The sequence below is a fragment of the Lathamus discolor genome, chromosome 5 (genome assembly GCF_037157495.1).
Source record: "Lathamus discolor isolate bLatDis1 chromosome 5, bLatDis1.hap1, whole genome shotgun sequence".
In the NCBI taxonomy this organism is placed as follows: Eukaryota; Metazoa; Chordata; class Aves; order Psittaciformes; family Psittacidae; genus Lathamus; species Lathamus discolor.
Window position 1 is genome coordinate 77,387,843 of NC_088888.1, and position 14,975 is coordinate 77,402,817.

A 14,975-nucleotide genomic window follows, 5' to 3' on the forward strand; every position below is an offset into this window, starting at 1 on the left:
AAAGGTCCATATTAAAATAACAACTTGTACTAATGTTATTTTCATTTTCTACATGTGTGCTACATTAAATCATATGCACGTTATATTTAGTACATCTGCTATACATCCAGACACATGCTGCCAAGAAACAAATATTTTAGGAACAAAGGAGTAAGAGTTTCTTTCCTGTGCCACTTTGAAACTTATAGAAAAATTACATAATCTAAGAGTAAATATTATTTGTTGGATACATGAACATCAGATTCAAACTTCTTTGAACCTTAGATTATTGAGACTGTTTGAGAAGCATTAAGCAGTTAGGAAATGATGAATTTGAACTCAAATGGATTTCTGTATCTCCACCCTTGAGTCAAATCCATGCCGTACACAAAACCTCTCAATTTGTGTTCTATTTGGAGATCAGACTTGGCAATGACTGCAAGAGCTTCATTACTTGACCTAGTAGGACACAAAATACTACAAATGCACCATATTAATCTCAAAGTAACCTATGGAAATATGTGTAATATTACCAGCTTTAATAACCAAATAAATAGTGACGTTTCAATCTTCCTACTGTCAAGTATTAGGGTCACAGACCATGAAAATCTTCAAGAAGTAGATACAGAAATAACTTTGCCAGATCAAACTGATGGTGATGCTAATTATAAGCACCCTTTCTCCCCATATCTTTAGCATACATATTTGCTTTTCAGAGCAGACAAATAAAGAGGCAAAACACATCTCCTCCTGGCCTCTCCTTTATGGACTGCAGCAACTGAGACATCCTGGCCAACTTCCCCTGCACTTGGCTCAGCAAAATAGAAGGTGAAGGATTATCTACCAGTCCTCTTCCACCAGACCCACAAGGCAAACCAGGCCCACAAAGAGCTATGCTTTCCTGCAGCAAAGCACTAAGTATTTTCTCAGACTGATGAACTGTTTTGAATGCACGTGCCTTGCAGTCCATGGCAGCCCAAGTCTAACTTACTGTGCTTTATATACAACACAGTATTTGGCAGCATAGAAAGTACTCATAACACACTGAGATTATACCCTTTTGCTCCAGCTACCACTTTTGTGCATTGCGAAGTGGCATATTTCTGTAAGACAGAAATCTACAAGATCCCTGCAAGTCCAAGAAGTTGTGTGATTACGTACAGTATCATTACATTTAACTGTGAACTAATTCACCCAGAAAACCTGAGAGTCCGAATTGGTCAGAGGTAAAAATACGTGCAAAGAATTAGAAGACTTTTTGAGCTCCATTTTCAGGCACTCCTTTGCTTTTCTTTGCAAAGTGAAAGATTCGCATTAGTACAAAATGCTGTGCAGTAGAGTGTATTAACTCTTTACCTGCCCATGAGGTAGATCATGATGTCCTTCTATAGCCTGCTGGGAAGAATACTTGTCATACTAATCAATCCTTGGTTCCCATGTTGTGACTACCCAATAAAATAAAGCAGTAGTTTTCGTACCATCCCAAAACTGACTGTCCTGACCATCTGTGAAGTTTCATTACACCGAAGCATACAAGTATATTCTAGACCCATAGCCTTCCAACTCTGCATTGCTGTTTCAGAGTACCCACTGCCTAAGAGAGACCTTTGGTTTACATCATACCCAGATCTGTGTTAAAAGCTCATCCCAAATGATGCTTAAAGAGAAAGTTCATTAGTTTCACTGAAAATATTTATTGCACTATTCCACATACACTGGGCATCCACGCAGACAGCAGCACTGCATCTGCAGCAGCCCAAGCAGCAGAGAAATGTCAGCCATGACTGGCAGTGGGGTGCTATACACCCGTGAATGAGACCGAGGGCTTGGTTGTAAATGTAAATCTCAGCTGGTAAACCCGAGCCATATAGAATAGTTGCAAGCATGCATATTTAGTAATTCTATTACTAATATAGTTAATTCAGAGTAAAAAGTAAGTCATAAGACTTTCCAAAACTCCACTTAATACTTTTCTCCTCAAGAACACAAACCAGCTGTTACAAGCACGCCTCTGTGGTTTTAAAACTCAGCAATTGCTTTCACTTTGAGCATACTCCTATTGCTCTGAAACTTGTACAGCTTCCAGGGAGTCATGGGGACTCCCTTACCTCAGTGAGGGAGTCTGAGAGTGAAGCCGGCATGAGCAGTGTTGTGTTGTCATAAACCATCCAAGAATGACAGCCCAATAAAGGTGGAAAAGCTCTTAAGTCTGAGCTACTCTCTGTGTGTACTCATACAAACATAACTCTTTTACTACTACTATTTTGGAGATAAGGGGGGTGCATTTGCAGATTTTTAACTAACCTATTGCACTGTATGAGTGCAATAAATATTTCTATATTTTTATAAAATATTATAAAATTCTTCAGAGACAGAAAAAACAGACCCAAGCCACCAGTCAAACCCATGAGGAAACTCTCTACTTACACATTAACTGACTGAAGTCAACACAGTGTCAGAGAGATTCACACCCAGGTGGCTCTAATACTGCCACACACAGAATTTCACATTGCAATAGTTTATCATGGAAAAGGTAGTATTCCTAGCAAAGTAACAACATTTGTATAACAACACACTGAATAAACTGCTTACGGGTTTTAGATTTTTGGATTCTACCACCATAGAACATAGAATGGTTTGGGTTAGAAGGGACTGCCAAGATCATCTAGTCCATTCTCCCCATTGTAAGATCATCTTACAATGTATTTTTTACATTACCAGCCATACCTAAACTCATACACAAATCTTACACAAATGTATATGCTATTCTGCAGAGGATTGTGAGATTATTGACACATACATTTTACAAATGCAGGTTTGGGTCAGGTGGTGTGTTGGTTATGGAACTTACTGGAGTAAGTCTCTCAATGAGCACAGTAACAGAAATGCTGCATACCTAGCAATATGAAGATGATTCAGTTGACACTAAATTCAGAGACACTGAAAATAATTGCAAGAATAATGATAAGAGCAAATTGCAAAGGATAAAAGCATTTAAGACGGGGTTTTTTAATAGAGTAGCAATAAAATCATAATCCAAAAATAATTAAAAAACAATCAAGAAAATGCATTTTTATTTTATAATGTAGAAGGAAAGAGATAAAAGTCTTGATCTGTCTAACAGCATGGCAAACTCTTGACATTGCCATCCTGGTCCTGATTCAAAACATAATAAAGCTAACGTTTTTATGACTTTCACCATGCTTACAGTAGGATAGCTAGGTTTACTCACAGAAACACACTGATACTCCTGCCACATGCTAAGGATTTGGTCCTCAAAAAAAAAAAAAAAATTCACAAATCCACACATTTTACACATATGGAGACACAGAATCATAGAATCATAGAACAGTTAGGGTTGGAAAGGACCTAAGATCATCAAGTTCCAACCCCCCTGCCATGGGGAGGGATGGCTCACACTAAACCATGCCACCCAAGGCTCTGTCCAACCTGGCCTTGAACACATAGAAAATAAGCTTAAAGAAATATCTTAATTAGATGATTCAGAGGGAAATCCTTCTTATCATGTAAGGTGGTCTGGTAGAAGATACTACTACTTTACTAGGCGTGCTTTGGATGCATCTAGGTATGCAGCAAGTCTTTCGTAGGACTGAGGTCTTTGCTTGTAGCTATCTCCATTTACGTTTGGAGCCAGCTTTGTTTAAAAAACAACTAAAAAGTTTATCAGTTCAGGGAGGTTTGATTTAACTCTGGTATCAGTTCTAGCTTATGGGACAATTTATTCAGCTGTGTCCCTCAAATCAAACCAAGCTTTTTCAAAGTTATGGAATTTGAAACTGCTGGCTTGATGGCATTAAGAACCATAATCTGAGCAAACAAGATTACACTCTTCATTAGATGGCATTAGACTTTGAAAAATCATGTTTTTATAAGGTTTATACCCTAACATAAAAAGGATATTAGTCTATGGAAGTATTTCTAAGTCATCTTCCTTTTTGAGCTTGAAGAGCAGTTAAGTGATGAGCTCATCAAACAGCCTGTCTTACACAGGTTTTTGTTCACACCTGCTGCTAAAAGACTGCAGGACTAACAAGAATCCACTTCATCCCAAATACGATACTGCCACATCTGCTGTACATATTGCAATGCCAGATTTTTAGCACCTGTACAGCCACACTAGAAAAACAGTACTGAGAATATAAAATACACAACATCCATCTCTTCTGAAGACAGACATTGGCAGACATCCCTTGTACAAGCTTTCAGAACAAGTCTACCACAGTATTTAAGAGAGTGATAAAAAATCAAAATTTCAATTTAAGTGGATTTACACCATACTACTTGGGCATATAAGGCCTGGTACTGACTCAAAGCACTCTTGCACAATAAGGGAGTGGAAACACAGTCTTCAATAAGTCCCTGAATGTTTCAGACTAATTGCTTAAACAATCTGGCATCTTTCAAGGAAAGACCTTAGGAAAAAAACCTGAAAATTAAATGGTTTCAAAAGTAAAGTAGTAGGCATGGGATTTCTAATACAGACTAAAATATTTTAAATTCAGTTTTGAAAGTCAATTTTTTTTAAAAAGTCACACTTATTCAGTAGAATATCCACGAACTTCCAAAATTCAACAGAAGTAAAAAAATTACTGTTTTGTTAGGGAAAAAAAAAATGCTTATAAAGGAACAGATACAGTTAATAGTCTAATATATCTAAATTGTCTCAATTAAAAAAACAAAGCAAAACAAAGCATTAAATCGTTGATCTTACTGCTTCCTAACTGCAGATGTCAAATTCTGGCCTCAGTTACTCTACATGACCTTTGCCAATTACCTTCATATGCCTGAATTTCCCTCTAAGCTTCCTGGAAAATAATATATTCTATAAAGGTATTTTAATCGGTCACACTATTTCACCTGAACATCTGATGTTTAACATACATTTGGGAAGAATTTTCAAACAGCTTAAGCGCACAAGTCCACCAAAAATCTGTTCTTGAAATTTATAGCAATCAATCAGTCAAATGTATCACACACACCACTTAAAAATAATTTTATGCCTTGATTTTTAGAATAGATGCTAAAAATCAAGGACTTTTTAGGCATTGCATGGTTGCATTTGAAATGCATCCTCTAGTACTGGGTATACTCCCTCTACTCCCCCAAATTATAATATTCTAGCATGCTAACATGGAGACCTTTATCCAAGTTTATTTTTGCTTTATTTATGTGTATAATTTACATCACAGATTCAGGTACTCATTGCTATATCAGAGTTCTGAGTGTAAAACTCTTAAAAAAAATACAACTGAGAATTGCAGGCATTTATAGAGATACACACTTGTACAAAAAGGACAAAATAAGAAAACAAATCCACCACCAGGCACTACTGAAAGAAAACATTACTCATCCTTCTGCAACGCATATCAAAATAAAGCAATCTGGTCTGCAGTTTAGGGGGCGTGCTCTCAGGCATCTGGCCAGTAAGAAAATAGAGTGTATTCCTCCAGACTGTCCTTCCTCTGAACATAAACTCTATCATTCTATACTCACAGTAAAAAAAAACCTCCATATGCAAACACTTTGTAAGTACCCGTAAATGAGACTATCTAATGTGCAGCTAGCAAGACAGACACTACCTAACTGGTATTTTGCCCCTATTTTGGTCTTATTCTATTTATTTCTGTATCTTTTGGATCTATTTCATTTTCCCCCTCTGACTGACATGGCTTAAAATCAGTAAACATGAAATGGTTTTTATTTTTAAATTCTACTACTCTGCAGAAAACTTCCTAAGGGGAGAAAACTTTCCTTTAAAAATCAATTCTTCCTGCAACATTTTTTGTCCCAGGGTCTATTTTGTGCTATTGTTATTTTGCAACCCTACAGGTTCTCAAAAAAATTAACAGCTACAAGAATATCATATGCCTTCAGAGCTGCTAGATGAGAACACTGATTTTGCAACTTCTTTTTTCAGTACGGGAACCTCCTTTCGGTAAGATGACAAACAAAAAGTCAATTTTAAAGACTAACATGAATAGGTAGAGTTTGATAAAAATTTTCATAATTCTTTTGGTATTTCAGCTGTTATAACAAAACCACGAAACATAAGGTTCAGGTCCATTACACAAGGAAAACTGTAGGAACATTTTTCAGGCAAGACTGTTTATTTCACTGCTGACAATAGCTACAAAACTTAAACCTAGGAACTTAGTGACTATTTGCAAAGGTTTAATTTAATTGTGGTTTCTGTCAATTTGAACTTTGAATTTTGCCATTTAATCTATAGATTCTAAAATTTAAAAAACCCTATATATATATATTTGAATAAGTTTTCGGAGGGAAAACTATCACATGGGAGTTTCACTTTCTGATACCTTTGTTCTGATTTATGTTGTTGTCATAAATTAAAGTGTGGGGTGCAAACTTATTCTGTATCACTTTGTAAGTCCCTGTTACATTTATGTTATCTATTATTTCACCATGTGGATTTTTAACCGTAAATTACCTACTATTGTAAGAATGAAGTGAATACTACTATAGCTTAATACTAAGCATGATGTTCTCAATTACAACAGAAACTATTTTTTAAGCCAAAGCTTGGATAACTGTTTTCAAAACAAACTTTCCAAAGAGGTAGTTGATCAACTCCCACTTTATAAAAGGCGGATTTCATGCAATAAAGCTGACACTAGATACAGATTAAAGGTCTTTTCCTTTGGTTTCTGCTAAAAAAAAAATAAAAAAAAAAATAATAAAAAAAAAAAAGCCCACAGAAACAACCAAAAGTCTAATTTGGATAGTTTCAATACAAGAAAAGTCAAACATCTGCAGTTTTCATGTCTCAAATGTAGTACAGTACTTTCCTTGACAGCTGCAAGCACTAAATGCTACAAATTTTAAACATAATTTGCTTTGACAACATATATACGTTACATTCCTAAGAACAGCCACTTTTGTGAGCTAGTTAAGTACTATCCACCCATGAGATATTTTCAAGTTGAGATATATATATACATATATATATCTTTTTAGCGGGAACATTTTTTTCCAACAGCTTAGCCATTTTCATCTTCAAAAACTTCTCTAAACCTTTTCCTGATAGTTACAATAGTGATACAATTTTTCCTCAGAGAACTCTCCAGTTGGATGTCAATGTTTTACCAAAGAGTTTTCCCCTTTTCAAGATCACTTTAAAACAATCCTTCAGAACTCAGCATAGCTTATAAAGAGATTTTATTTGTTACCAATTCTTTGAACTTGCATAATTAGTATCTTGTCAAATATAAAGAAATAGTGTACTGCTAACATTATTTATCTTACAGTTGCAAAAACAGATTATGTTTTTACTTAAAAAATACAGCAGCAATTAAAAGACAAAGAAGCACTTTGGGGGAGTGTAATTCAATGGCTTGTTACCACTAAAAAGCAATTCATGGTAATGATTGTCTTTATAGAACTGAATCACATAAAGCAATATTTATAAATGAAGTCAAATTGAAGTATTGTAAAAAAATGAACAGAAGTTCTCATTCATACATGGGTTTGAAGATTGCTTTCAGTTTTCGTTCCAGCTTCACAAACAACCATTGGGTTTAATAACCCAATGTACGACTGATATGACTTGTTAAATTTCTTTATCAAGCTTATAACACAACCACACCAACAAATAGTCACAGCAACAATATTGACTTGAAGCTGTTGGGATTAGAGCCTCGGTCAGTGGCTTAATTTTCTTGGTGGTAAAACTAAAACTCAGCACTGCATCCTCAAGGTATTTACAAACAAAAAACCACAAAGCAAACAAAAAATCCATTCTGTTTATGTCAAAGAGCTCATCCTTCCCACAAAAGGAGGCAAACAAATAAAAAGTAATTTTCATTCTCTCTCATCCTATGCTTTATTCAAAAGGCTACAACTTTCCATGAAAATTTTACACAATTTAAATCCAGCCTGGTGGAATTCTGGGATCAGAACTGCAATATATTTAATTCAGAATCAAGTTCTTCCCAGAAAATGTATCATTTGCATTGTTTAGGGATGAGGGGCAGCAGCCAGCATCTGCCTTCTCCACAAAAAAGCCCAAACCTGGCACAAGATAGATATGCTCCAAGGGATAAAACAGGACTTCCAGGTTGCTAGAATACAAAATTGCCTTAAATAAATCATAACAACACTCTTTGGCAAGTAGGGTTTTTGATATTTAATTGTAATCCACTAGGTGATCACTTCCCATCTTTTCGCTACAAGTATGAGAAATACTGTTTTTTTCTAGGCAATTATTCCTACATGATATCTGAAACAATCCGAGGTAATTCCTACCAATTTATGCTATACATTATATACACAAAATATGACAAAATTCTTCAAATAGAAGTTATTTATCCTTTCAGAGTAGCAAATAACCTTAGAGCACATTCACTACAAATTATGTTATTCTATTGGATGTTCCAAGTTTACCATAATTTCTTGAAGCATCGATTATGAATATTTGCACTAGGACCCACACATTTTCTAAAAGCATGCCCTAAGCCCTACAGACACTTTGAATTAATTCCCAGACCCATGAGTGTCTGAAGATACTTGCTTTATTTTGTTACGTGGCATTACTAACTCATCTGTTCAGTTAATGATCCTGCAAACTGTTACACATACATTAACACAGAAAATAATCTAAGTGAAATCAATGGAGTTAATGTGCCTGAATAAAATTATTCTCAGGAGAAACTGTTTGCAGATCACAAGTAATTTTTCTGCGTGAATGAGCAATAGAATAAATATTTGTTAAGATGATAAAGTGAGGATTATCCTCCTTCTAATTACATACTACACCTTTTAATCACAAACCTAGAAATATCCTAGCAATACAATCAGATTTAAACTTCTAGATCATCATTTATCACCTACCACTCTACTTACTTAAATAAGTATTTTGCAAAAACATCTCCTGGTTAAGCACAGCATGCCAGCAGTGACAGGAAGGATTTGCTGCTAAGAGTTTTAATAGCAGCGAGTGGTATTTTTATTTTTACAGCTGTTTAGGCAGCCGAGAGATTCCTGCAAAGACAGCCTTTTCAATATACGTATCTGGCACAGTACAATCCTCACAGAAGTACTTCACTCAACACATGCTAATGAAATTCAAAGGAAATGCAATTTCAACTCCTGTTATTAAACAATTTAAACCAGCATATTTCCCATTTTATACCAAAGCACTCTGGGACAAGCACAGTGAGAACAATGCTGTCACTCTGACTGACCATCACCAAATGCTTCCCCAGCACAAACCCTCAGCTTGGCCAGGCACCAGGGAGAGGCAAGTACAAAGGAAATATCTTTGTCCACCCATGAAAAGGTTGGGGTTTATCTAGGTTTTTTCCACAGCATTTTTTAACATTATGGTCCTTGTGAAATAGACTCGGAGCAGAGGGAAAATATTAGATTACTTGAAACAGATGTAGAAGAAATCTTATAGCGTATTCCTTAAACCAAGCTGCCATTTTACTTGAGTATTCAATTTCTAGGAAGCCGCTTGATGATTCAGACCCACAGGTAGAAGAATTCTAGTGCAAAGCTTTGACTAATATTAAATATTCTCTCATTTAAAGGCAAAAGTAACTGTTAGAAAACAGTTACTGACTGGCGAGTATAGAGAGGCAAATTTTACAGAAAAAATGAAAAAAATTGAATGGAAGGAATTGCAATGAGGATTGACAGAAAGTATAAAGGTTTATAAAAAAAAATACTAATGTATTTTTTGTACCATATGTACCATATGTACAAATGTACCATAATGGAGACTGAGCTTTTGGGTACAAGCTGACTTAAAAAGCATGAAGAACTATTTTATCATAAACCTTTAAATTTTTATACCAAGTTATGCCAAACTTTCTTACAATTATTAGCTTCTCTCCTATAGATGTATTTTTTATATATATAGTTTTTATCATTTTTTACTGTGTTTCCTAAATGACTCTTTAAACAAACCAGCTACATTGCTGTTCCATGGTAAAGTGGCAATAAAACAATAAAAAAGACAACAACAAAAAATAATCCAAACCAAACCAAAAGGTCTAAGATAATAAAAAACTAACACTCTATTAATTTTTCCAGCTATTAAAAGTTAACGCAAGTCTGTTACAAAAGACCAAGAAATGTGCTGCTAATGATGTACTTTCATTTTAAACTGTTTAATGAAACTATCTACCCAGTACAATTGCATATGTTCATTTAAAAGCTGGTCTCAAAATGAAGAACAGGAATAATATCTTTCAGAGGCTATGAAATTTTATTTACCTTTTCCCAGAATTAACCATTTAAAATTATTGACCTCATTTGGAAGAGGCAATGAACTGCACATATAAAAACAAATGCATGGGACCTCTGAAATATCCAGCAATGTTTAAGAACAGAAATAGAAATAACAGAGTTAATATTTCTTTATACACTAGAGAAACATAAAGGTAGAGGTTAACTGTCTATTCTAGGAGTCTTTACTGACGTTTTCGTTGGATTAAGCCCAAGTATTTAACTTGGTCTGTAATTCAGAACTGACCACTTAAATAATTTTTATACTTAAATAGATTACGTTGATACTGAATTAAATTAGTATTTCACTGTATAATTGATATCAAATTAAATTAGTATTACACTGAATACAAAAACTTAGACATTGGGCTACAAGGATTTCGGTGGTGTGAACTTTACCTTTACACTAAATCAATCATTAAATTTTCATTTTCACACCACTAATGAACTTTCAGCTTTAAAGCCAAAACTATAAATCTTTTACAGAACCTAATCTATCTTTTCCACCTATGTTATCAGCTGTATAGTGAACTTCTTAATGAAGAAACTGAGTAAAAAGTAAAATACCTACAGAGATACCTTAAGTTACCATGAAGCACTTGGCATAATTTTCATCTTTTAAATTACATATAGCACTTAAAGTACAGCTGCCATGAATGAAATGTAAAACTGAGCTATTGGTAATATTGCAAAAAGGAAAGGTCAAGCTGAGATTTTTTTCTTCCCCTATGTGACTGCTAACTGTAAAAATCAAACTTATCTCCCCCATATAAGTACGTTAGGAAGTTCTTTCTCACTTTATTCACTACGTAAAATTTATGCTGAGATTATGCTATCAATACAAGCTGCATTCGAGAGGATTGTAGACCAGTAACAAATGGCTTTCAATATGACAAATATAAAACAGAACTACAGTATAAATAGAGATTCTTTTCATATTTACAAGCTCTGATTCTGTAAAGCTAATTAGTAAACAGCAATCCTAAACAACCTCCCCCCCCCCACCCCGGAAAAAAAGTAAAAGCCACAGCTAATATATTAAAGCAGGGTCATTTAAGAATTAAAGGTCTCTATGTCTGCTGTTTTTTCTCAATATTTAACATATGCTTTGAAACACATCAGTCTTCTTGTTTTGTCCTGTATCCAGTACTGTGATTATACCATAGCATAAACTCTAGCCACTTCCAATCACAGTCTGCAATATATGATATAAAAGAGGAAGAATTAAGAAAGAAGCCAAAATTGGAATTCGGTGGAAGTCTGAGCTTTTATTTTAGGTTCATTTTGATTGCTGGTGGCCAAACAGCAATCTGCTGTTGAAATCAGATTTTCCATCACATAAAGTCACTACTGATGGTGGAAGTCAGGGATTAGGTGCACTGACACTGATGTGCTGTTCTAGCTGTGCAACCACAAAACCAAAACACATTTTTAAACAACGGTTAGCCAGTCAGGGAAATTCCTGTGCCCATCAGCCCATGCATCTGATTTCCTACCAATAAAATGAGACTGCCAGGCCATGTCCAGATAAAGCTTTTCTTTCCCGAACTTCTGAGAAAGCATAAGGACACAAGACTTGATGAGGTCTCAGAATCCAAGTCCAGTCTCTGCCTGGAGGCCACAGTTTCTACCATAAAGTGACCATATTTAACTGGATATTCTGTACTGTGGGGATACTGCTGTCACTGGGGATGTTTTATCCACACTCCTTCTCTATGACAGTTTACCTTAAAACCCTTTTTCTTATTTCAAGCCATTCATTTTAAATTCATTCATATATCATTTTCCCCAGCATTACTTTAGTAAAATAGGTCCTAAAATAGGTCCTTTTCTGCTCATTACCTTTCATTTCCCCAGTAAATTTATAAACAGGACTTACATTCCAGTCTCCTCATCATATAACTTCTAGTTCTTGTACTGCCAAGATTTTGTAATGTTAGGATTAATCTGTCAGGTTAATCTGGCACAACACAAACTTGCTTTATAAAGCCCAGCAAATTCAATAACAAATTAAGTTTCAGAAAACATAAGCCTGACAAAAATTTCTATCAGAATACAATGACTGAAGAAAATGAGCACTTGATGCTTTTCGGAGGGAATTCAGAGATATGAAGATGGAAAACCAGTGCTGAGAAAAAACGGAAGTGGTACAGAAGATGTATTGGGGCTTTCATCATTGTATTTGGTGACTACATTAATTTTGTATTTTTCATGTGTCAGCCAGAATAAATACAGTCAACCAATTGTGCTAACAGATATAAGAAAGAATCCTGCAGACACTGCAAGCATGGGTTTATATCACTGAACATCCAGCTTTAAGCATTTGACATTGTACTTTGTCTTGATCAAAACAAGAAACATGCTCTCAAATGTCTTTTGTGGTTCGTAGAAAGTAAAAAACAAACAGCCACAGAAATAAAGCTCACATGTAACACATTATTTCATGGTTTGTATCTGCTATGAATTCAGGGATATTCCAGAAATTATGGGGTTTGCTGGCTGCATAGTTTCCTATCCATCGTAAAATCAATATTATTTTGAATGCTCTACAAAACCAGAGGTTTAAATAGCTTTCTCTGAACACTGTGTAATTTTTTTAAGATATTTCTACTTATTTTAGTGGTCACCACAAAGAATACAGAGAAAGAAAAGCTTAGCTTTTCATGGTTAATAAACAACTTGAGCCTACAAGACCATCTGACCAAAGAAAGCAATGGCTGAGGTTTACTGTAGTATGGTGACCAAAGCATGATGAAATTCAAGCTGCTGCTTTGCAGTTTTCTTATTGCATACAATGGTTTGCAATAGCCAAACATATTTTGAAGTTTTTCTTACTTATTTGGTACAAATGTTCTGAATTATTGCTGTTTACAGCTTACAATAGCTGATTTCAAGGTTTCTCCCCCCCCCCCAAAAAAAAGGGAATATGAAATATGCATCTGAATTTCTCAGCTCTAACCAGTGTTTAAATACTCTTCTCCATGCTGTTACATGTCAGCCATTCAGTTTCTCTGAGAACAGAAACAAAACTATTAAGAGAGGCTTTTTTTTTCCTTTTCGATTGGGATGGGTTATTTCAACGGGTGGGAGTGGTTTTAATTAAGTAAACTGCAGAATATTAACACGGCAATGGACAACTAATAAGTCTGAACAGGAGGACAACAGAGCAATAAGCTCTCTTTCTACAAATTTAAAAAAGTAGGTACTTTAGGGAGCGAATTGATTTAACTGAAAACAAAACTCATACTAAACCCAAACGCAAATCAAACCTTAATACCATTCTCAAAAAAGAAATACATAAATGCTATGGTGATTTAGAACAGTTTGCAAGACAATTGCAATGTACCTTGCAGACAGACTGCTAACATTGCAGAACAGTTGAGCAGATTTAAAGCGGATAATCTCAATTGCCATATATCTGCACTGACAAATTAGAAGATGGATGTCCAATGCTTTGATGTTCTTGTAAGGGAGATAGTTATTTGAGGAGACATTCAACAGTATCTTTAATTCTCAGTCACTGCAAAAAAGTTCCAAATCTTTCCATAGGGAGATTTACTCTAAAATGAAATGTGCCACCCTTTGAAGATGTTTACTCTTATTGACTAGGAAAGAGTCCTGGTGTGAATGGATTAAAGATGCAATTTTTTGAGTAATCCTGAGTAATTACAAGGAAAAATCAAACCCATGTCACCTCATTGCAGTAACTGTCTTTACACGTGTAGTTGCAGAGATGAGACAAATGCTCACAGTTAAATGGAATTATTGTGGGAGCTATTCTGAAGTTGCTCCTATAACTTCATTTCAGCATGTTTTAGATTAACCTATTGGCTTCTCAAATGAGGCTACTAATGGAAATTACAATTTCCTAAGAAAAGAATCCAGTTAGACAATATTTCTTAACCTTCCACAAGCAGTGAACATATGCAAATAAATAAACCGATAAGGAAAGATGCCTAACAGAATACACTGACCCTCACTCATAACACTACACTTCTAAACATGTATATAATGTTAAAGTCATATTTAGAAACAGATAGCTTGAAACTCCATATGAAAATGGGAGACATTCAGATCTTCCTACTCAAGGCTAAATCAGAGTCCTTCTATCATTAAAGATTAGTAAAAGACTAACTTTTGTAAAGATGGTAAAATTCACATTAATAATTTAATCCTGCCATGTTTCTTTAAATGATAAATCACTTTCTTAGTATTCTCAGTACAGAGAATGATTAAATACATAAAGATTAGAGCATTCTGCCTCAAGGAAATTAGATTTCTCAGGTTTTGTCTAACCACGCAGGATCCTCTGAAAGGAAGGGTTTGAAATAAACTTGGAAATGCAATACTGATGATGTCATTTCAGTTTTGAATAACACTGGATTACTTCTTTGTTATTGTTTACTAGGTTTCGTGCTCATCTGAAGCAGTCTCAATACATTCTGAAGATACACTGCTTATCCAAAGCATTCTGAATAAATGGAAACAATTTGCTGACTCAATACATAGCTAATTTGGTTATTATAACTCGTATTTCAGAGACATTTTCTCTCAGTTCTGCCCTTTGAGACTGAATACAGCATAACCCCATCAATATATTTATTAGCATATAATCATGTTAATGCCATCAACATCAATATGTACTGTGATTGCCTCAGACATACGTGTATACTGCAACCTTGATCTTCACACCTACAGCATATACAAGAATATTAATAGCTTTTTAT

General features: G+C 34.9%; 1 protein-coding gene across 3 annotated transcripts in view; it reads right to left on the minus strand.

Annotated features, from left to right (window-relative positions):
• Nucleotides 1-14,975, minus strand: part of BCKDHB (branched chain keto acid dehydrogenase E1 subunit beta) — a 121,842-nt gene that overhangs the window by 5,117 nt on the left and 101,750 nt on the right. The gene's annotated exons all lie outside the window — the stretch shown is intronic.